This window comes from Cynocephalus volans, chromosome 4, assembly GCF_027409185.1.
Source record: "Cynocephalus volans isolate mCynVol1 chromosome 4, mCynVol1.pri, whole genome shotgun sequence".
Lineage (NCBI taxonomy): Eukaryota > Metazoa > Chordata > Mammalia > Dermoptera > Cynocephalidae > Cynocephalus > Cynocephalus volans.
Genome location: NC_084463.1, coordinates 3,479,119 through 3,501,782, shown reverse-complemented (window position 1 = coordinate 3,501,782; position 22,664 = coordinate 3,479,119). Strand labels below are relative to the sequence as shown.

Genomic DNA, 22,664 nt, shown 5'->3' with positions numbered 1-22,664 from the left:
CACCCCACTCTCCCAAGGGAGCCATGGGCTGGCCCTCCTGCACTAAATTAAATAGGATTTGGTCAATGCAGATCTTTACTGAGAGGCTCAGGTGTTTGTCCCAAACCTTGTGGAGTGGGGATAATATTGCTACCTCATACCCTTACAACAAGCCTCCTGGCTTAGGTGGTCCTCAGTTCCCAGGCCCTCAGGCATGCTGTAGTATTATGAAGACTATATCTGGTCTTTGTCTCTGATTCCTGGCGCACGGCTCCAAAAACCTTTTGAATTTCCTGAGTGATAGGAATGTTCTTTTTATACTAATGAGGTACTTGTGGTGGGCCCTTAGATGGCTTCAGATGAGGGATGATCACCAGATAGACCAAGCACATGATTAGAGGGTTGTCACTTTCAGCAACCTTGTCCTATATATATATCCTTTATACTAAAACTGTAATCATTATGCTTTCCTGAGTTTTGTGAGTTGTTCTGGTGAATCATCCAATGGGGGGGGGTCATGGGAATCTCTGAATTTTTAGCCAGTTGGTTAGAAGTGTAGGTGGCCTGAGAACCTCACTTGCAGCTGGTGTAAGGGCAGTCTTACAAAAGACTGAGGCTTTAAACTTGTGGAGTCTCCTGCTAATGGGTGGTTAGCATAAGAATTGCATTGAAGTACACTCAGTTGGAAACAAAACAGAACAGGGGTCTTGCAAAAATATTCTTTTATGACTAACCCTCTTCCCCTCTTTCCCTCCCTTCTGGCTGTCTTGTTTCCCTCTACATATGCTATCACCATCCCCGCCCACTTCCAGGATTTGCTGTCTTCCTACACAATAAAGAAACCCCAGTTTTTTACCTTCCTTCTGTCTAAGAAATGTTTCAGTGTAAGGTATCAGCTTAAAGTTAGCGTCTCCCACTTCCACACAACTCTACAGAGTACTTGGTTTAGAAGAGACTTGGTTTTGATCTGTGTCTGGAACAGCTCCACGAGATGTTGGAATGGGCTGGGGGCAGCAGTGGTTGGGAAACAATAAACAGTGACTCCGTGCATAAAAGAAGGATTTTTATCCTAGGGTCTGGCTAATTTTCTTGCCAACTATTTGAAGTCAAACACACCTCACCACCACAAGGATGATTTCCTTTCCCTCCAAACAAGAACTTTATATTTCTTTATATTTCTTCCTTGGCCTTATTATGCCAGGAGACCATTTGTCCTCTGCCTATCCTTCTTACGTTTTCATCATCAATTCAGAATAATGGTGTCTAGCCCACATATCTTCTCTCTAATATTAGATTTCTGCCTACTAGGGATTGAATGGTGGTGACAGAAGCTTTGGTTCATTTATTCATGAAGACATAATAGAATTAAAATTATACCAACCCAGTTACAGAAATACCAGGCCTGTGGTGGTTACAACTTCTTTCTTAATTAAAAAAATTTGTCTTTTTCAAATTTATATTTAGACATTTACTTTATTTAAAAATATATATAATATGTTCTATCACATAAAATTCCAGACATAGATTTAAAAACAGCATAATGAAAAATATAAATATCTGTTTTCTTGTCTTATTTATATCTTTTGTGCATTTATTTTCCCAGGTTGGCATTTTTCTTTATTTTACAACTTTATATTCATACGTATAGTAAAAACAACTTAAGTATTATAGAAAGGTATAGAGCAAAAGGTAAAAATTCCCGTCTCTCCATCTTCTCCTCAGATTTGGTGAATCTCCTTCCAAACTTTCAACCACATGGATACATTTTTTTTTACATGAATGGTTTTACATTATACATGTTCTGTAACTTGTTTTTCAATGAACACTCTCATTGAAAACTTTTTTTTATCTTTTTTTTTTTTTTTTTGTCGTTTCTTCGTGACCGGCACTCAGCCAGTGAGTGCACCGGTCATTCCTATATAGGATCCGAACCCGCGGCGGGAGCGTCGCCACGCTCCCAGCGCAGCACTCTACCGAGTGCGCCACGGGCTCGGCCCGAAAACTTTTTTTTAAAAAGTTTTTTAAAAACCGTTTTTTTTTTTTTTTTTTTTTTTAAAGTCTATGGCAGAGTTAGTGAGGTGGAGGATTACCTAGACTAAGGCTGCTTGCTCTCTATAGAATTTCTTGAGGTTTTCCACTTTATTTCTCCAGCACACCTTTTCTATTCCACTCCCTGAAGCTGTCTGGTTTGTCTCATCTTGCTTTTAACTAATAGGCCTGTTTGGCAGCAAGTTATAATAATTTTAAAATTTTAAGATATTTCTAACATAATACCATTAGCCATCAGGACCTAGGGTTGGAGGACAGAGAGGTATGAGGAAAGCAACTTTTCTTGCCAAAATCCCAGTTCTGACAAGCCCCAACTCTTTGTACAATATATGTAAGACATGGATTCATTAGGATACAGTCTCAGGACAGCTTGCACTTTATTTTATATTTGTGAACTTGTGGTTTTGAACAATTGATGGGTATTAGAGTTTGCCTTGGATACTTGGCTTTCATTGCACTGTTCTGAAATTTGGTTTTGTTTTTGTCTAGTTAAAAAAATCCTGTGTTTTTATTGTTCTTCAAAAAGAATAAATATGACTGCTTTAAAGTGATTACATTGTTCTCCAGATTAAGTAAATATTTTAATCAGGGGAGTAAACATTTTTAAATTGGGAGTGTGGATAGCTCTTGTTCTAGAGCGTGTTAGTGAACTAAATCTTAGATTGGTGGCACTACAAGAAGTATGTAATGAATTTCTGGGCTATGAGAGTTGTAAGTCTTGACCCTGTCCTCAAAAGCAAGGAAATTTCCAAGGTCTTAATCTTAGCACTGAAACTGACTGAAATAGAGGAAGGGTGGAGTGAGGAATGGGTGTTTGCCTCTGATGCAGGCTTATGAGCAAAACCCACGATACCAGGATTCCTGAAGTTGTTGCAGGGGTTTTCAATATTTTCAAGAATCCCTTTTCAAGGTTAGAAAGAATTAAAGATCCCAACCTGACTACAGCTATCTTTTATCTAAATTTTTATATAGATAATAAATGATGCGTTCAGGATACCTTCATCTACATTAATAACTGTGTTGTTCTTGATGGGTATATAACCCAGATACACTGGGAATTACTAGCTTAAGGCACAATAGCTCCTTAATTTTGTCTCAGGCCTTGATAAAATTTTAGTTAAAAAGATATGAGCAGTGCTTTAAAAAATATTCCCTCCAGTGTCCATGCTACTTTTAATAGCAGAGTCATCTAGTCTTCCTTAATTATTCCCATCAGACCTTCCAAGAGGAGGCCGCCATTACCAAACAACAAAAGCAGCTTGTAACAGGAGAAATTATGCAGTGAGGGGGAAATAAACAAACAAACCCTACACAAAGATTTTTCTCTTCACAATTGGAAGCGGAAGAGGGAAAGTGAAGAAGGTATAGAAATAAACCAATAAATATGATGTAAGCAGTTTCATTAAGGGTGATTTCTATTTTGGCAAGCCTCTCTATCTGCTATGATGCCCAAGTTTTCTTTTTAGAGTCATTGTGATGCTGATAATAGCAGTTTTTACTCAAAGGAAATTTATATCCAAAGATTATTTGGTAATACTTGTTCAAATACTGCTATATCCATCCACATTATATAAAGCCACCAAGAGAGATGGTGCACTGGGTAAAGTCTTCTGTACTGTTCTTCACAGCTTAGATTCTATCTTAGGGCTTCTCATAAAGACGTAGCTGGCAAACCCCAAAGTAGGAATCTGGGCTTACTTAAAGCTCTTCTTGTAAATGCTTTTTCCTGTGGCACTGGCAGATGGATGTGTTATCCTCTGGCTGAGGAACAAGTTCCATTCCATCACGTATTTCGGGTTTGCTGGACTGGCACTCAGCTTATTTCTGAAATATATGTTTGAAGGCAACTGAAGGATTAGTCCATACTTCATTCCAGTGACTTCTTCACCCCCAATCATGCCATCCTTGCTAGTTGCTGTGTATTTTCATTCTAAAACCAAAGGTCTGGCTTATTTCAGTCCTAAAGTACATTTTAACTTCAGTTATTATAGGCACTGCTCTAATATTTTATAATCTAGCAAGGAACCCCAACCTACAATTTTTTTTTTTTTTTTGGTGGCTAACTGGCATGGGGATCCGAACCTGTATCCTTGGTGTTACAAGGCTGCGCTCTAACCAACTGAACTAACTGGCCAGCCCCAGCCCACAATTTTATGTGTAGTTAGGAAACCTCTACAAAAGGGATGCCAAGCCAAATGTCCCTACTTGAAACAAACAGCAGCCCTCAGCATTTGTGCTCCACTTGTTAATGAATAATTAACTTCACTGACTACTCAAACCAGCAAACAAAGAAGGAAGCATCTCAAAATAAAGCTGGTAGTCTCACACCTCCTTCCCTAAGGCCTGTAGTCAAATTTTTAAAATGGTAACAGGCCAGTGAAATGTTCCTCCACACTGGCCACTGATTGAAATATTGCTATAAATTGGACATTTCAAGTCTGTGGTTCCATGTCCATTTAGCTGTATGTTCCTGGTACCGGGCCAAACCCAACCAAATGCTGACATGAGTTAGTGAAGCTAATTAATATTTTAAGAAAGAAACACCTACTATTAAAATTAAAGTTAGGCCAGCAGAGGGGATGAACCCATTTAAGGAAAGGAAGAACTGCTTCTAGTAAATGGTGTAATTTATCACTCATTTTTCTATAAGGGTAGTATCCAAAGGCATCTGAGGAAATTTACTTTTATTCTGTCCATAGAAAAAAAAAGCTTAGGTTAAAAACAAAAACATAATTTCCTATTTTTTTCTTCCTGGCCAGATTTTACTGAGTAAAACACAAGGCAGTTACTCAAAGGACCAATCCTCAGATTCTCAATAAACACTTGCACTTCAGAATTTAGCCCTAACATATTAGAACTATTATAAATATTTTTTATTTGCCTGATTGATTTCTGTAGCAAGCTAAATATTTACTTTCTGCCCTGTTCTGTGATAGCAAGGGCATGGATCTTCAATAGCAAGAACAAGGAGGCGACATTTTGAGAAGAGACATTAACCATCTCCAGCCCAATCCTCTTGTTTTCCAGATGAGGAAAGATGTTTATCTCTGAGGTTTAGAGAAATTACCTATACTAGGAATTCCACAAGGCATCTAATAAAAGAGAGCACTGACAAGATGGGAGGAGCTTCTAATCAATATTTGTAAGGGCTCTAAGTATTGTTTTTCATAATAATGAATGAATATAAAAAAAATATGGAGGTCACAAAGGGACTTAGCACTGGTTCTATCATTCCATAGGCTGGTTCCTGGGCTTAGCCAGCCAGGCCATAGGCTGATCTCCAAGTCCTTCAGGAAGCACAGCACAAGGGGCTCAGACCCAGCACGTGATCTGAGGACACCTGACCCAGCAGGACAGACACTCTGAACTGACCTGTAGTACACTGTAATAGTAACAGTAAAGCCTGTGCAGCTGTAGTAGGTCCCTAGCGGTCAACTGCCCTTCTTTTGCAATCTTCTTGGCTTCTTCATCATTTTCCTGAAAGATTAAAAAAAAGAATGAAAATTACTCCTGCAACTTACAATGAAAACAGGGGTGAGTGTGAGGTGAGACAGATGTGGGGTTGAATGTGAACAGTATGGAAGAGAAGGAAGATCATGGAAATGTAACTTAAGGATGAGGCTATGAAAATAGAGTACTTTCCTAGACATCTCTGTTAAAGAGAAATGAACACACGTTTGGACCCCAATTCTCAGTCCCCCACAGTGCATCAACCTACATGCAGCCTCTACTGTGACTATCTTGGTACTTTCCTAGCTGTCCAGGAAATAAGTTTGGGATTCATCATCTTTGTCCCCAGCCTAGCCCTCTCTCCATGAGAGCAGAATGAATCAATTTTCATGTTATAACATCTTTTAAAAGCTACATTTAGATATGCAGTTAGAGAAGATTTAACAACCACAATTACTTGAAGTTGATACGACAAGCAAACAGAAAGGACATTGTTGGGGGGGAGGGGGGAGGGAGAAGGGAGGGAGGTTTTGGTGATGGGGAGCAATAATCAGCCACAATGTATATCGACAAAATAAAATTAAAAAAAAAAATAGATATGCAGTTAGAGCCAAAAAGTTGTAATGGTAGTTATAAAAGACTATATTGTTGTTGTAATAAAAAAATTCAGTCATTAATATCCACAGTCTGTTCCTTCAGTAACAGGAATAGTCAGTGTTCCTAACTATACTTTTAGAAAATAGTTAATCTTCTACCATGTTGTCCAGAGGAAAAACCATTTGCAAGCAATGCTGGCTCTTATAAAGGGCCACAAAAAAAGATTGTGCCTCAGGCACACAGTTATTTCCATAACCATATATTGCTTCTTAGAAACTTAGAATAAAGACTTATAATGGAAGGGTAAATTTTAATAGTTTTATAATAAAACACAATAATTTTAAAATAATTTTCCTTTTCAGGAAACTTGTGATTCTTGGGATGTTGTATAACATGCATTTGTTAAGAACTTGTGCCTTTTTTCTAACTGAGAAAAAGAAAAGTGTACCATAATTGCCTTAAATGTTTTCTTGTGCATAAAGTACTTTAACTCTGTGGTCTTTTCAATCTGTAATTTGCATTTCATGTGTTCTTGTTTGTGTGTATAAGTACGATTCATTTAGAAAATCTATATTCTATTTAACACTGGACTTCAAATCTTCAAAAAATCCTTGAAAATATTAATAGAGGTTATACAAAACAATTCTGATGTTGATTCTTTAGATATTTCAAGGGAACAAGAATTTCAGAAAATAACATTTCTTTTGGTTCCATTATATCAAATTAAATTGCCTTGTGTTCATAATAGCTGAGATATAGAATGAACCTAAATATCTGACAGATATGGGATAAAGAAAATGTGATATATGTACACAAATAATGTACACTACTCAGCCATAAAAAACAATGAAATACTGCCATTCGCAGCAGCACAGATAAGCTTGGAGAAAACTATATTAAGTGAAATAAGCCAGGCACAGAAACAGAAATACCACATGTTCTCATATGTGGGAGCTAAAATAAATAAATAAATAAATAAATAAAACTGAACTTTTAGGAGGAGACAGTAGAACTGTGGTTACTAGAGGCAGGAAAGGGGAGGAGAAAGAGGGGATAGTGGGAGGTTGGTTAAAGGACACAAAATTACAGCTAGATAGGAAAAATAAGTTCTATTGGTGTATAGTTGAGCTAGGCATCTATAATTAACAATAATTTACTGCATGCAATCAAACAGCTACGAGAGGAGATCCAATGTCCACATCACAAAGAAATGATTAAGTTTTGCATTGATGATGAATATGCTAATTACCCTGATTTGGTCATCACACATCATATACATGTATTGAAATATAACTCTGTACCTCGCAAATATGTATAATCAATATATTTCAATAAAAAATAAATAAATAAACTGTGTTGTGATAGAACTCATGTAACTAATACTGGTGAATTTGTTATTCCCTAAAGAAATGAAAATTGCAGGAAGTGTACCTTGGCCCATTTAATTTTCTCTAGTAAATCACTAAGATTTCTTTTAATTGGAACATAATGTTTCCAAGCCTTTAGTGCCCAGTAGAAATGTTCATAATATGGTGAGTCCTGCTTCAGAACCAGACTGTCGCCCAGCATGAGATATGGGTATCTATAAGCAGCCACGGTCCCATCCACATTCACTTGATACTTGTACTGGAAGGTTAAAAACAAACAGAAACAAACAAAGCTTTTATTTTTTAAGCAGTCATTTGCTTCACTTCTGCTTCTCATCAACGCTGTAATTAATGCTAAATACAAAGGAATTACTTTCCATTTTCCAACTTTTGTGTTTCACAGTTTTATTTTATAACTTATGTTTCTTTTTGAATTAAAATCATAAACAGCCTTTAGCAGATCAATTTTAAGACATACAATGCATTTAAAGATAAGATAATAAATAATTTTTGGAAATAGGAATGAATACCTCTTTCAATTACGTCTGTGTAATGGAGAATCCCGATTTCTATAACCAGGTAGGAAAACTATTTTTGAAAGTTCTATCTTTATTCAAGATGAGTATTGATAAAAATTTACACTTTCATTTTTCCATAATATTATTTGTTCTTTATACTCAACCTATGAAACAGGAAGGCACTATCTCTATTTTACAGTTTTAGAGCTGAGACAGAAATCTGGAGAATTTTAAGGACTTGTGCAAGATGCCAGCAACACAGTAGGTATATTTCAAACACCTGTCAATGTTTGAAAGGATAAATCATGAGGCATAGAAGCTGGAGGCAGTCAATATCTATTATTTTAGCACACTTTTCAGGAATTCACTGTTATCAAATTAAAAGTAGGTCAGTTTTCATTTCATGTTATCTTTAGATAGTTTACAAAAAGTCCCTGGTCTTGTCTACCAAATAAGTCCACCAAACCACTATAAACAGTAATAGAGGCTATAAAGACAAGGCAGGGCTTTTTCTGCTCATACAGTTTGGTTTAATAAAAAGTTGTGTTGTATCATAAATCTAAGGCCATCAATCAGGGAGAAAGGAATTCAGATTTTAAAGGAACAAGAGAGGCAGAAAAAGGAAAGGAAGAATTCCTTACAAAGTGTTGGAAGTAGTAATATTAAAATTATATCACTATCACAATTCTCTTATATTTGCTTATAATTTTTAATTTTCAAAATTCTCTCATTTCATCTGGTAACATAAAGGCATTGGAGTCAAAATTATGTTAAGTGGCAACTTCACCAAATACATATTTTCAAATTGTATTTGCAAGTGACCAACTCAAAGGAGACTCAGTTAAGGTAGGATTAGAAGATACTAAACAAACCACTTCAGCATTTAGGGTGCTGTTTTTCTCTTTTCTTGGTTATAAAATAAGAAGAATGGTTATTTAAATATGTTAGAGGTCTTCAAAAAGTTAATGGAAAGATTCTTATCATCTTTTAATTCCATTTTTTCCATGGACCTTTTGAAGTACCCTCATACACATTTACTCTCTCTGACTGAACATACTCTTCACCTTTTTTACCTCTAAACTTTTTCTTAGAGAATTAACCTTAATTTACCTGTATTTCCCTGAATAGAGAGGAGATCACTTGTAACACCCCTCATTCCTTCAAGTGTGGAGTGCGTGATGTCATATGTTGGAAGGATAAAATCTCTTGAATCCAGAGAGCCACACCATGAAATGATAGGTATAGGGCCAAAGGTTTCATTGACTTTTTGATGCTCCAAGGGCCAGTCTCCAAGATTAACGTAAAGTTCTAAATCTGGGAGAAGGACTTAAATAAACAGAAGTGTAATTATTAGTGCTGGAAAAACCTCTGTCTTTGGTACTAAATTCTACAGTTCTTTGGCTTTATTAAATATTTCAGAAAGAACTGACTACATGTGTTCTAAGTTCAAGTCATTTTTTTTTTTTTCCAAAAGATGACCGGTAAGGGGATCTTAACCCTTGACTTGGTGTTGTCAGTACCATGCTCACCCAATGAACTAACCAGCCATCCCTATATGGGATCCGAACCCGGGGCCTTGGTGTTATCAGCACCGCACTCTCCTGAGTGATCCACGGGCTGGCCCAAAATTCAAGTCATTTTGAGGTAAAGAGAAGAAAAACAGCTGCAGAAGGTGAAATCTGAATGGGAGGAGTATTTAGCAGAAACAGAGAATGTAAAGAAGTGACCTAGAGGCTGTAAACATCTGGGAGTTCACAGAAACCTTGGGAGTGCCCTCTATGGCTTACTTACCTGGGAGGGGGTCTCTAGCCAATTAATTTAAATCTTCCAAGAAAGTGAGCTCCACAAAGGTGGAGGACTTATGAGCACTCAAGTGGTAAATGTCTTAGAAGCACACTTCTGAGCTTGAAATCCATTTTCATCCTTTGCCATTATAATTTTAAGCATTTAAATATGACAACTAAATAATTAAATTTTACTATTTTTGGAATCAATTTATTCTCATACCTTTCTTGCCAGTGACAGCAAAATCTCATCAGAGAACATTTTGAAGTCTGTGTATTTCCCTAAAGATCTCCGGTAAATGAGGTTATTGAGGATTGTGTAATGAACAATGGCACCCCTCTCATCCCCAAACCTTTTGGGGACTTCATTTAGCATCTGTTGGAGATTAATGCTGGGGAAGGAAGCAAAGTCTTTTGCAATCTGTGGTTCTTCGGTTGGACAAAAAAGAGTTTTCTGCCAGGCCTGAGGATCCTCTTCTGGACAGTCACAGAACTCATGGTACACTGGACCTAAGGAAGAAAAAACATGTACAAAGCCACACTCCATTAAGAAGCACCATAACATGGGGAGTTTGTTTCTGCCTCTGCTTCTTGGTGAATTATAAGATTATCCAGACAGAGATAAACTTCCCTAGTCAAAACGCTGGTGATTGTAATTATGTTGGGGTCCTAAGATTCTACTTTCTGTGTCCTTTTCATATCACCCTGGGTAACCTAGCATAGCACATGCCCTCTCCCAGTCTATCTTACTCACAGACAATTAACTGATAAATTCATTTCTAGTGAGGTATAAATGGCTGACGAACATAAAACAACTTATCTTTTAATAAGGAAAAAAAGAATGTATTAATTTTCAGGCATTAAAGTGTAGTAGGGATTGTGATTTTTTAAGACAAGTTGGTGTCTCCTCCTCTGTGCCCTTAAAATCACTTCCATCAGCACATCTCAGAGGAAATGTGTAACCCAGGAGGATGTGGCAGTGTAATTTAAGTGGCCAGCCATAAGTACAGAACTTCTTTAAATGAGAAGACTCATTTAAAAAAGAATTTATGCAAAATTTATGTCTTGATTCAAGATATAGCTATACTTATTTTAATATAAAAATGATTTTTAAAATTATTTAATTTTCTTGAGGATTGCTATATCAGGCCAAGATGAATTACAGGGACTGGTTTACCCTACTACCTGAAACAGCCAAAAAAGCCCAGACAAAATACATAAAACAACAGTGTTTAAGACACTGGACATAGGCAATGAAGGACAGTGTCTGAGAGATGGGAAACAAATAAGATGAGCCCTGTAATTCCTACAGCTTACTTCTGAAGGGAGTTTGTAGTGTAGGGAGGAGGAATGTAGGCAGAAGCTGGCAGTCTCACTGAGTTGAAGAGATAGAGCTGAGAGTCCAAGGGGACCAAGGAACCTAGAATGTGTAGGACAGAATATCTGAAAGGAGAGAATTGCACAGAAAGATCTCCAGAGATCTGCACAATGTCCCCTTTCAAGTATTTTAGCAGAGCACATGATCAGTGCATATGTGTGAGGAAGCCATCCAAGTCAGAGGAAAACCATCTAAAGTGATGAGGGAACAGTACCTACCACTCACAGAGAGCTGGGAATAGTGCCTATTTGTACCAGCCAAACTGGAAAGCCTCCTGATTCATGGGGCTTAGATAGAATATGCAGAAGGGTGTTGCCTTAGCAGTGGGAAATAATTAGCCCTAGACTAAATATGGCTGTAGTCCTACACAACAAATTGTAAAAGCAAAACTCGAAAGGATGAAACTATTTCCAAGTAACACAATTGCATCCCAGAAAAAAGCTCTAGAAGATGAAAAAGCATCAAGAAATGAAGATGAAAAATATACTGTATGGGATTAATGACAAACTGGACATTGCAGAACTTAAAGACATAGCAATAGAAACTATACAAAATCAAACAGAGAGAAAAAGAATTTAAAAAATGAATAGTATCAATAAGCCATAATATATGAGTAATATATGAGTAATTAGAATCTATGAAAGGCAGCTGGAGTAGAACAGAAAAAATATTTGAAGAAATAATGACCAAAATTTTCTAAATATGATAAAAAGTATAAGCCCAAGGATACAAGAAGATCCACAAATCCCAAGTAAAAGAATCATGAAAAAAACTACACTAAGGCACAGAATAATCAAACTATTCAAAGCAACTAAAGAGAAAAGCTTAAAAGCAGTGTGGAGAAACAAAGATGATGGTAGAGTTATTGTTGGAACCAATGCAAGTGAGAAGATAAAGTAAAAGCATCTTTGAAGTACTAAAACCAAACAAATCCATCAAATTATCATTCTATAACCAGCAAAAATGTCTTTTAAAAATGAAGGCGGAATGAAGACTTTTTCAGACATTCCAAAGCTGGATGAATTCATTACCAGTATTCTCACACTAAAAGAAATGTTAATAGGAAATCCTTCAAGCAGAAGGCAAATGGTACTAGATGGAAATATGGATCTACAGAAAAGAATGAAGAGTACCAGAAATGGTAACTATGTGGGTAAATATACAAAATTTTTTTCTTATCACTTAAAACTCTATAAATTACTTAATTTTCTTTCCCCTAAAGTTTCAAGTTAAATTGAGCTTCAGGAGTTATATATACAATGTTCACTGTTACACATGACTTCGAGGTCATCATAATCCATTCCTGAAAAGCAGGGGACCTACACATAAGGCTGGCTCTTACCTTTCAAAATATAGGGAGACTGAGCCATAAAGGATGTCTATCTTCAGCCCTTCACTGACAGTTTCATACATCCCATATCTCACCAAAAAAGTTCCATCATTCCTGTCCAAAGGTTTAGGAACATGAATCCGGACTAACTCTTTAGGTGAAAGAGATTTCACTGCTACTTTAAATAGTGTTTGACCTGAAAGAAAAAGAAATATAAACAACTCTACCACTTTATGATTATTATGCCTTAACAATTATTGGATAGGTATCTCCATATATAAGTTACTTATTACTGTAGCATCAATAGTAAACAAAATCATTTCAGCTTGGATGATCCTCGAAGCCAGGAACTATGTCTGGTTCATGTGCTGAAACCAAGGATCAGACTCAGACTCAACATTTAATTCGGTATTTTTTTTTTTTTTGGTGGCTAGCCAGTACATTCGATAAAGATGTACTGAGTGAACAAAATCAATTCATTTTTAAAAATCAAAGAAGAAATTAACTTTTTGCCATGTGATCTTTTCTCCTTTGGGTAGGATTGAAGCCCAGGTAGTTAAAAATCCATGAACTCTAAGAAGGACAGACCTCTACAGTAATCCAACTTTCTTCTTGTAAAATACACATAAATATACCATTTCAATATCTAACAACCCTTATTTCTGAAAAATTTGCCCTTTTTTTAAACCCAAATTTCAAGCAATACTTCTAAGCACATTTTCTTAGGTAGAGAGCAATTATAGCTAATTACCAGTTTGTGCACAAATACACACACAAACACACACACACAAACACACACACATATATCTTTATAAATACTAGAGTTTACTTCTCTATTTCCACAGTTTGAAATGAAATATTTATACTATGATGATCCCTTCCAACTCCAAAATTATATGGGTTTTCTGTTCTGGTAAATAATACCTACTTAACAAACTTGCCTTTTTTTATCAGCTGACTTATTTAGGCTTTGAAACAATACTGTTGTGATTAATGTTACTGTGGCCCAGGAATAAATTTTGGAACCTCTTTTTTCAGAGAGTACAGTGGCTATATCATTCAGATCACTATATCAGAGGGAGATGTTTAAAAAGTGATGAATCCTCTAAAATCCACAACCCTAGTAAACAGTAAGTTGTGACCAAAGTTGTCTTTCATCTCACATCTATCATATTATGAAATAAAGCTTATTTAATATATGTTTTTTGAAGTTACTGAAAAAGTTTGTTTCTCCTATTCTTAGTTTCTATATCTAGTGACTGTGAGATTCTACTTTCTTTTGATCTTCAAGGGTTTTATTTTTCCTACTGTGTCAGGAGAAATGTTTCTCAGTCTCTTCTATTTAGTAACTGTAATATGATATCTGACACATTGCTATTAAATAAGTAGCAAACACATTTTAGGATCCTTGAAATAAGTGTAATAAAATTATGAAAGAAATCTGCTAAAATAAATGAACTATAATAAACAGAGCAGATGTTATTTAAAAAGATAACAATTTAATATGAAATTATTAGAAATGTTGGCCAATTACCTGAGATGCATAAATGAAACACATAAATCTCTGCCTTATTTTCTACTTGGTTTCAGAAAGGCCATGTGGCACAGCAAATTGAAAATCAGGAGAGAAAGTCTGGGAATTAGAAAGCACTTTCCATTGCTCTCTTCCCAAATCGGAAATGTACAAAAAGGTTTTCTTGTCTGCTGATCAAACACTCCTGTTCTCCATATGTTTATTATTTTAAACAAACAAAACAGACATAATGCAAGCATATTATTGACTGTGATTTTTTGGAAAGAGCTGGAATTACAGAAGAAAACTAGCTCCAAAATGCTTCATTATTTGTAAATTGCAAATATTGGACTAGATCACTATGGTCTCTTCCAATTATAACATTTTTGTCTCTGAAACAGCATTTAAAAGTTATGTTTCAAAATGTATCAAGATATAATAAAGAAATTGGAAATACATATTTTAAATGTTCCGTTATTTTTATAGTAATCTTTCATGCCTGTGTCATTGTTGGCATGAAATTAATATCAGCATCAATGCAAAATAATATTGATCAGAGTTGAAACAGAAATAAGCAATTCTAATCTCATAAAAGAGAAAATAAGCAAAGTGAAATTTCAAATTGCTTCAAATGGGAGGAATGTGAGTTCTCATTTACCCTGGGTCTAATATAATAGAACAGAATTGAAGCTCAGCTTGAGCTTTCTACTGCACAAATTCAAACTTCTTTAAGAGAAATAGCTAATTGAATGAGAATGCAGTGAGTGTGTGGACAAAAGGAGGTTGTCCATATCAAAGTCTCAACATCATTAGAGTTAGAGATCTTGATCACTTTTGATATGGAAAGAAATCAAAAGCATTTTTAGACATTCATGTACTTAGCACTTATTATGTGCCAGCTCCTGAGCTTCAGATTTCATATGTATTTTCTCATTTATTTCCTACAAGAACTTTGAGGTAGGTATTTGTCACCCTCATTTTACAGATCAAGAAACCAAAGCTCCAAGAAGTTAAGTGACTTGCCCAAAGTCACATACAAAGCCAGTAGCAGAGCCAATATTTGAACACAGCTTCACAGAATTCAAAATTGGAGAAATATTGCTGGCGCTTGTGGTACAATGGGGTCATCTCCTGTTGTTTAGGAAGTTTATTAAGGCTTTCTGCAGCTACAGTAAATTGTTGACCCCACGTGGCCAAACAGAGTCCTGGAAGGCGAAGGTGTTATGCGCCCTGAGGATAAATGCAAATGCTCCAAAAATGTCTGGCTGCCGGCTGGCCATGGACACTCTCCAGGATCTTATGGAAAACTGATATTAGGGGTGATTTGGTAAAAGGGAAAGAGTATCAAAGTAGGAATTCAAATGGTTCTGGTCTTGGCTCTGACACTTAGTTGTGGGGCCCATGGGCAAGACCTTTTAGCTTCATTGAGCCCAGTTTCCTATGTGTAAAGTGAAAAAAAAAAATCTATCTTCTTACCTCACCAGACTATTTTTCAGGACAAATTAAATAGGGCATCGTTTAAAACACTAAAGTACTACATAACTAGGAGGTAAGATTATTTTATGAAGATACCATTACTGATGAATGTTGAGGACTGAGTAGAACATAATTACATCCTTCCACCTTGACATATTTCAGCCATCCCTACCTCAACTCCTTCTTTCTATTCATCTACAATATTTAGTTGGAATCACTGCCAGGCATTGTGCTAGATGCTTGGAATATAACAGTATCAACAGATTCTGCCTACATTCATAATGGAAGGAAATGCTTAATTTTAGTCAGAGGTTAGTGAAAATAAAGATACAGGTTTTTTTTCCCCATCCAAGCTCACACACCCCCTAATTTCTGTCTGTGGACTCCAGTTTGAGATTGCCTGCTTTAATACTGAAGTTCACAATATGTTTTCTAGCTATTTGGATATATGCAGCATAATAATAGTATTCAGATAAATGTTACACTGTTAAATAGGAGTGATAATAAGGAAATCTTCCTAAGTGTGTACAATAGACTACAGCTTGGGAAAATTTTTCCTCTTTTTCAATTAGTTCTGGAAGAAGGAAAGATTTCAGGATTTGCAAGTGTCTGACAGTAGCAGAAAATGTAAAAAACTGATTAGGTGAGCTTTTCAGAACTATAAGACAGCTCTGTGTGTGTGTGTGTGTGTGTGTGCGTGTGCGTGTGCGTGTGCGTGTGCGCGCGCGCGCGCGACTGGTAAGGGGATTGTAACCCTTGGTGTGGTGTATAAGACAGCTTTTTAATTGGAAGTTAGAAATCAAGTGGCCTGAAAGAAACAAAGAGAATCCAAAAGAATGACAATAAGATTGTCTTAAGTGTTTGGTGACGTGGTGAAAGACTTTAGCTTTTTTTTTTCTTATGACTTTTTTCCTGATTATAAAAATATTATGATCATTTTAGGGGAAAATTTTTTTATAGAAAAATAGTATGAAAAAGAAAAAAACCCTTACTCTCTTGCTGTAACCACTGATAAGCATAGGTACAGGTTCATTTAATTTTTTACAAAATTGGAATGAAACTATATAATTTCTGTTCTATTCTGCCCTTAACCTTGTATAAGCATTATTAAATAATCTTTACTCATATTAAATAATCTTTAAAAAATTTTAAAACATTTTAAATTGTGATTTAAAAAACACATAAAATTCACCATCTTAACCATTTTTAAGTGTACAGTTCAGTAGAGTCAAGTATTTTCAAGTAACATTTTAGATTCAAGTAATGTTTTCACATTGTTATGCAATAAATCACCAGACCTTTTTCATCTTACAAAGCTGAAATTCTACGTCCATTTGAGACAGGACAGGGCTAGGCCTGTGAACCAAACTGACTCCATTTTCCCAGCAGAGGACATTTTGTTACTTTTCCACTCCTCTATCATGACACCCCAGTGGACACAATTACCCCATGGCCCTGATCAAAGTAACTGAAAGAGACCCGTTGGGCATGACTGGTTGGGTATAAGTACCCTGATAAAATAAACTGAGATAAGAGAACAGATATTTAAGTCACTGAGTTCCAAAACTCCTCCCCCGCAAGGCTTGTTTCCTGTAACTGTAAAAATTAAATTACAGATTAACCTTACGACCCCTTTAGGAGTTCCCACATGCGCACAAAGCTTCAGGGTGACCGCTACAATGACCCTCCTGGGGTGATGATATTGAACACCACGACCATCTTGGACCTATTGAGCAGCACAAGGACCAAAGCCCTAACTGAGCATGCACCCATGATGCAATCAGGAAGAGCAGAATGGACCACCTCCAGAAGTGCAGAATGATGACACTGGCCTGGTCCTTGATCCCATTTCCTATAAAGAACCCTAAACAGCTCCCCTAAGGGGAGCTTTCCTGTAGCTACCTCCCTTATGCACTGCTTGCTCTACTGCTGGGTGCTTTGTTAATTTCTATGACTTTGGGTCCCAAGAGCCTAATTTGGTAACATATTTAACATCTTCCTATTTACCCTTTCCCCTGGCTACCATCATTCTGTTTCTATAAATTTAACTACTTTAGATAGCTTTATATACATGGAATCTAAAATGTTACTTTTAATGGCTATCAAATAGTCTATCATAATGAATGTACCATACTTTATTTATCAATTACATAATGGTTGGCTATGTGGACTTGCTGTGACAAGTAATTATAATACTGCAAGAATATCCTTGCATATAAATCTCTGACCACACAGATTATTTTCTCAGGACAGATACCTAGAACTCAGATAAAAGGGCATGATTTTTTTTTTGTACATAATATCTTCTTAAAAATTACAGTTCTTAACTGTTGAAACTCTTCATATATATACACACACAAACATATATGTGTATAAGTTTTGTAAAGTTCAAGACTCTTGATAGTTTGGAAAATTACTTTCCAGAAACAATTTACCAATTTGTGCTCCCATCAGTAGGGAAGGAAAGTGACTATCAGAGTGTCCCATTGCTCCCTTAACAGCTTAGACTATTTCCACTTAAAAAAAAAATCTTTGCCAATATCTTTAGATAAAAAATTGAATTTTATTTGGGCTTGTGTTATTTTTATTAATAGTTAAATTAACATTATTTCATTTCAAATCATGTAATTTTCTTTTTTCACGTATAACTTTTTCTTAGTTTTCCATCTTCTTTTCTTATTAAAGTCCCTCTTCATTTTAACATTACAAAATTAATTTTAAAAAATAAAGCAGAAAATACACCCCTCATCAATCTTGAATTTAGATTTAAGAATCTTTTCTTCTGGACCTTAGGACAATGGAAAGTCTCTGTAAGACCAAAAAAAAAAAAAAAAAAAGTCATCGTTTGCAAGGGTAAGCCATGTAGAAACATAGATGTAATCCCTTTTCTGTTAAGATATTTAATAGACACTGAGTTTAAACTGTTTCTGGTTGATGTGTGTGTATATACATAACTTTGTCATGTATCACTTGGATTTTGATGAGGGTCTTTAATATATATATCAGGGGTTGGCAAACTATGGCTAATCCAGCTCATTGCTTATTTTTGTAAGGCCTGTGAGCTAAAGAATGGTTTTTACATTTTAAAATGGTTGGAAAAAAAACAAAAGAAGAATATTTTGTGACATGAAAAATTATATGAAATTCAAATTTCAGCGGCCATAGTTTCATTAGAGCCCAGACAGCCCATTTGTTTACACACTGTCTAAGACTATAGGCAGAAGTAAGTAAATCTGACAGACTGTATGACATGCAAAGCCTAAATTATTTACTATCTGGCCCTTTAAAGAAAAAGTTTGCCAAACCCTGATATACACTCATGAGTCCCTGCTGTAATTATTCTACCCTAGTGCATAAAAAGCATACAAAACCAGTTTTTTGAGGATTTAGGATCTAATTAGGCCTAATTTGATCTAATGCTATCAAAGTGATATTCAAGGACAACTTTAGGAGTGGTGTTCTGAAGCAAATGTAGAGCACAAGCCCCATGTCACTCTCAGCTCTAAATTCTCCAATGGCTCTCCTTTACCTAGTTCTAAAAAGACTTTGCTTGGCATTCAAGGCCCTTGAAGATTTGGGGCTGTGATCTGACTAGGCTTTCCTGCTCAGCATCACTGAAGTACTTATTGTCCTGAACGCCATGCTCTCTATGCCTCTGTGCTTTTGCACATGCGGGTGCATCCACCTGCGTGTCCACCCCCCGACACCCTCTCATCCTTCAACTGTGTGCTCCTGAAATGTTTCCGGACTTTTTCAGGCCGACTTGGTAGTTCTTCAATGTTTCCATTGCACTCTGCACATACCTTCATTGTAACAATTATCTTGCACAGTTATCTGTTATCTGAATGCTTGTTTTCCCAATAGACTGTAAATTCCTTGGTGGCCAGTCATTGTCTTTTCATCCTTATTTGTCCAGCAGAATTACCAAACACATAGTAAGTAGACAGCAAATGATTATTGCTTGAACAAATAAAAATTCTAAAAATCTTTAAATCTAAAAGTGAACTATGTTTGGCTCCTAAATTTTCTGCTTTGCCTAATTTGTCCCTAACTCCCCATTCACAAGCTGGGGCTCACTTCTGGCAGCTAAGTGAAGTTCCCAGCTGGACTGGCAGGGGAAGACACTGGTTTTGATTGCCTCTTTGTTAATAGGGTGCCAGTTGGCCGGAACCCTAAACTTAGACATAAATTGTTCAATCCTGACTGGAAGCACTTGAAACCAGCAGGACAAGTTGTAAGAAGCTGCAAAGTTAAGATGTGAAGTAGATCGTGGGAGGGGGACCAGGGAGAAAGGGATTCAGGACAAGATCCACCCTTGGTGGAGGGAAAACCGAATGATTTCTATTGTTTCACTAATTCCTGTAATCTGCTTTCAAGAACTCAAAACTAAGAAGAAAACAAAACCAAGGGTGCAAAACTGCCTCCTTTCTGTCTACTGCTCTGACATTTCCTCTGTGTAGGAGTTTGTTGTTTCAAAGCCATCAGGCCAAAAAGCATGTAATCCTAGGTGGGCTTGATGACTCATCACGTACAGGCACTCCCTGCATGTTGTAACAGTTCAGACAACTAAGACGCGGAGGGACCATTATAATGTTGTGGGGCGAAGGCACAGAGGAATCCAAGACCAACGTCAGTGTTGTAGTTTTATAGCTCCTTATTTTAGTGTTGCAGTCTTTGTTCAGCGTTACAGTGCCTTTTTGCTTGCAAGCAAGGAGAGCACTGGAGAGCAGAAACTCCTAAGCCAGTGTCTCCCAGAACAAAGGAAGAGACCCCCTTATATAGCTAAATTCCTGCCCTTTTCCCTCCCAGGTTCCCATTCAGGCCCTCTTATGTAAATGAGGGATGCTGTCCTGCCAACTTAGATTGGCTGGTTATGGGACACAGTCTGTTGGTCACTTTAGGAGCCTAATTTGCCTCTGGCCCCTGGGGGTGGGTGTGAGACTGCTGTTATCTCACAGAGGGTGGATCCAAGAAGCAAGCCCGGTAAATGGCAGGGGCCTGAGTTTGCAGTGGAGCAGTTTCTAAAACAGTTTCTCAAAAGGGAAAAGCTCAACAATTAAAAATGCTTAGGGTTCCCTGCAGCAATAACGCCCTGGGCGTCATCCACTCGAACAGCAGTCCCTGCACAGTAAATGTGCTAAAACCCTCGGAGTTCGTTCATTCATTCAACCAACTTTTGGGGAGACTCCTTCCCGCTTTGTATCCGGCGAGGAGGAAGGAAGAGGAGCAGACCTCGGAGAAAGGGCGACCCACGCCAGGGGAAAGGATGCCCCGTAGGTGGCGGGCAGATTCCGGGGCGGGGCTGTCGCGGCGTGGACGCGCGGCGGCGACGGACGGGGAGTGCGCAGCCGGGCAAGGGAGGCCCGCGGCGGGACGGTACCTGGGGGCGAGCGAGTGAGGTTCTGGCCCTCCGAGTCGACTGCACGTAGAAATAGCGGACGGGCAGGACGACAGCCGCCTGCAGCCCGGGCCCCCACACCAGGCTCCGCGGCGCCTCGGGGGCCCCGGCGGCCATGAGCATGGCGAGCTGCAGCGGCGGCAGGAGCAGGCAGGGCTTCAGCAGCGGCAGCAGCAGGGCCGGCGGGAGGCGGCGCATGGTCGGCGAGGCCGCTGCGGTCCAGCTCCACGGCGGCGGGGAGGGGCCGGGAGCGCCGCCGGCCCAGGCCGGGGCCCACCCAGGTGCGGGCCTGTAGGCGGCCGCCCGCCGTCCCGCCCCCGGCTCTCGGGGCGGCACCGTGAGCGAGCGCCGCAGACACCAGCCGTGCGCGCTGCCGAGCATGGACGGCGGGCACTCGCCTGCTCCAGCCGCGGTGGCGCGCACCGAGTCCCAGCGTGCGGCCGCGCGCTCTTTACGGCCGAGGCCCCGGGCGTGCGGCCCCTACCCCTGGTCGTTTGAGCTTGTCGACTGTTCCGAGGAAACCGTTTTTAAGGGACGCAGACCCAGTGGTCATTCCTGTGGGAGGAGAGGAGGGGCCCCGCCGCGAAGAACCTCGATGTAGGTCGGGGAAATGATCTTGCCGCTCCCCTCCACGGCCCCTCTAGCAGCCCTCTGTTGACACCAACACCGGCCACGTTCTCTGGTCGCCTGTTTTCTTTCTTTTCTGCTCAGCCGTGATTCCCTCCACTCCTTCCCTTTCCCCCTTCCTGCCACACTCCCCTTCTCTCACCACGTGTTTACTGAGCGTCTGCGGAGTTTGGGCCAAGCCCGGGCTGAGGAGCTGGGCCCTGGAGCGGCAGAAGGCGGGGTCTCGGCCTTGCATTGAGCCTGGTGGGTGAGCTTCACCTCAAAGCCAGGAACCTCCTGTCCCCTGCAATCGATGGGGAATGGTTCGTCTTGGCCACTTCCACAGCTTCTCAAGCTGGAAGTCGGATCCAGGAAGAGAGTGGCAGGGACCCTAAGAGCCAGACGCTACTGTCTGCCTCTCTTCTGACCGTTTTATCAACGTTTGTTGGTTATTTTTCCTTTTTAAAATCTGCTTAGGGTTTCGATATATTTAAAGGAAATAAAGATTCTCCTCAGGGATCTCACACCCCAGAATGGACACAGGGTTTCTGCACCCTCTTAGCAGGCTTCCATCCGAAAATGTCAGAACCAGGCAGTGGGCAGCCCTGTGGTCATACCATGGCTTTAATTGGCCTACTCAGCAGTCTTGCTGTGACCGAGTTTTATGAGGGCAAAATCTTTCCCACATTTTCACCCGTTCTCTTGACCTATGTTAGTAATGCTGAGCAGAGGTTGTAGACAGTATTCTTCATACTTTGGAAAAGATTATCAGAAACTGGTAGTAAATCACTGGTAAATTGTAGGGCTCAAGTGTAGCATTACTTGGTATTACTTTCATTGATAAACTTATTTGTGGGGGTGTGTCTGCATGCTTTAAATGGAAAGCTGCACTCAGTTCCAACTGTCACTTTAAAAGATTGTATGGAACACATTTTGTTCACTCTTCGAAAATCAGACTTTAAAAAATTTTCCTGAGAAATAATCCGACAGCTGGTACTGGATGATAGTGAAATATGGCCTAATAAATTATATAGCACTTGGGGTAACACCCAGTTTTTTTGTGAGCACATCAAGGAAGCCATATAATTTTATCTGAACACTCTTGTTTAGCAATACTGAGTCTGTACTAACCTGTTTTCTCCATTTTAATCCATCTCATAAGACCCTATCTCTTTAGATCAGCCAATTCCTTGACCAGATTCTTTATCATTAATCAAAC

The 22,664-nt window shown here is 38.5% G+C and overlaps 1 pseudogene; it reads right to left on the bottom strand.

Moving 5' to 3' along the window:
* Positions 1-1,897: 1,897 nt before the first annotated feature.
* Positions 1,898-21,142, bottom strand: LOC134375274 (protein O-glucosyltransferase 3-like; annotated as a pseudogene).
* Positions 21,143-22,664: the final 1,522 nt, after the last annotated feature.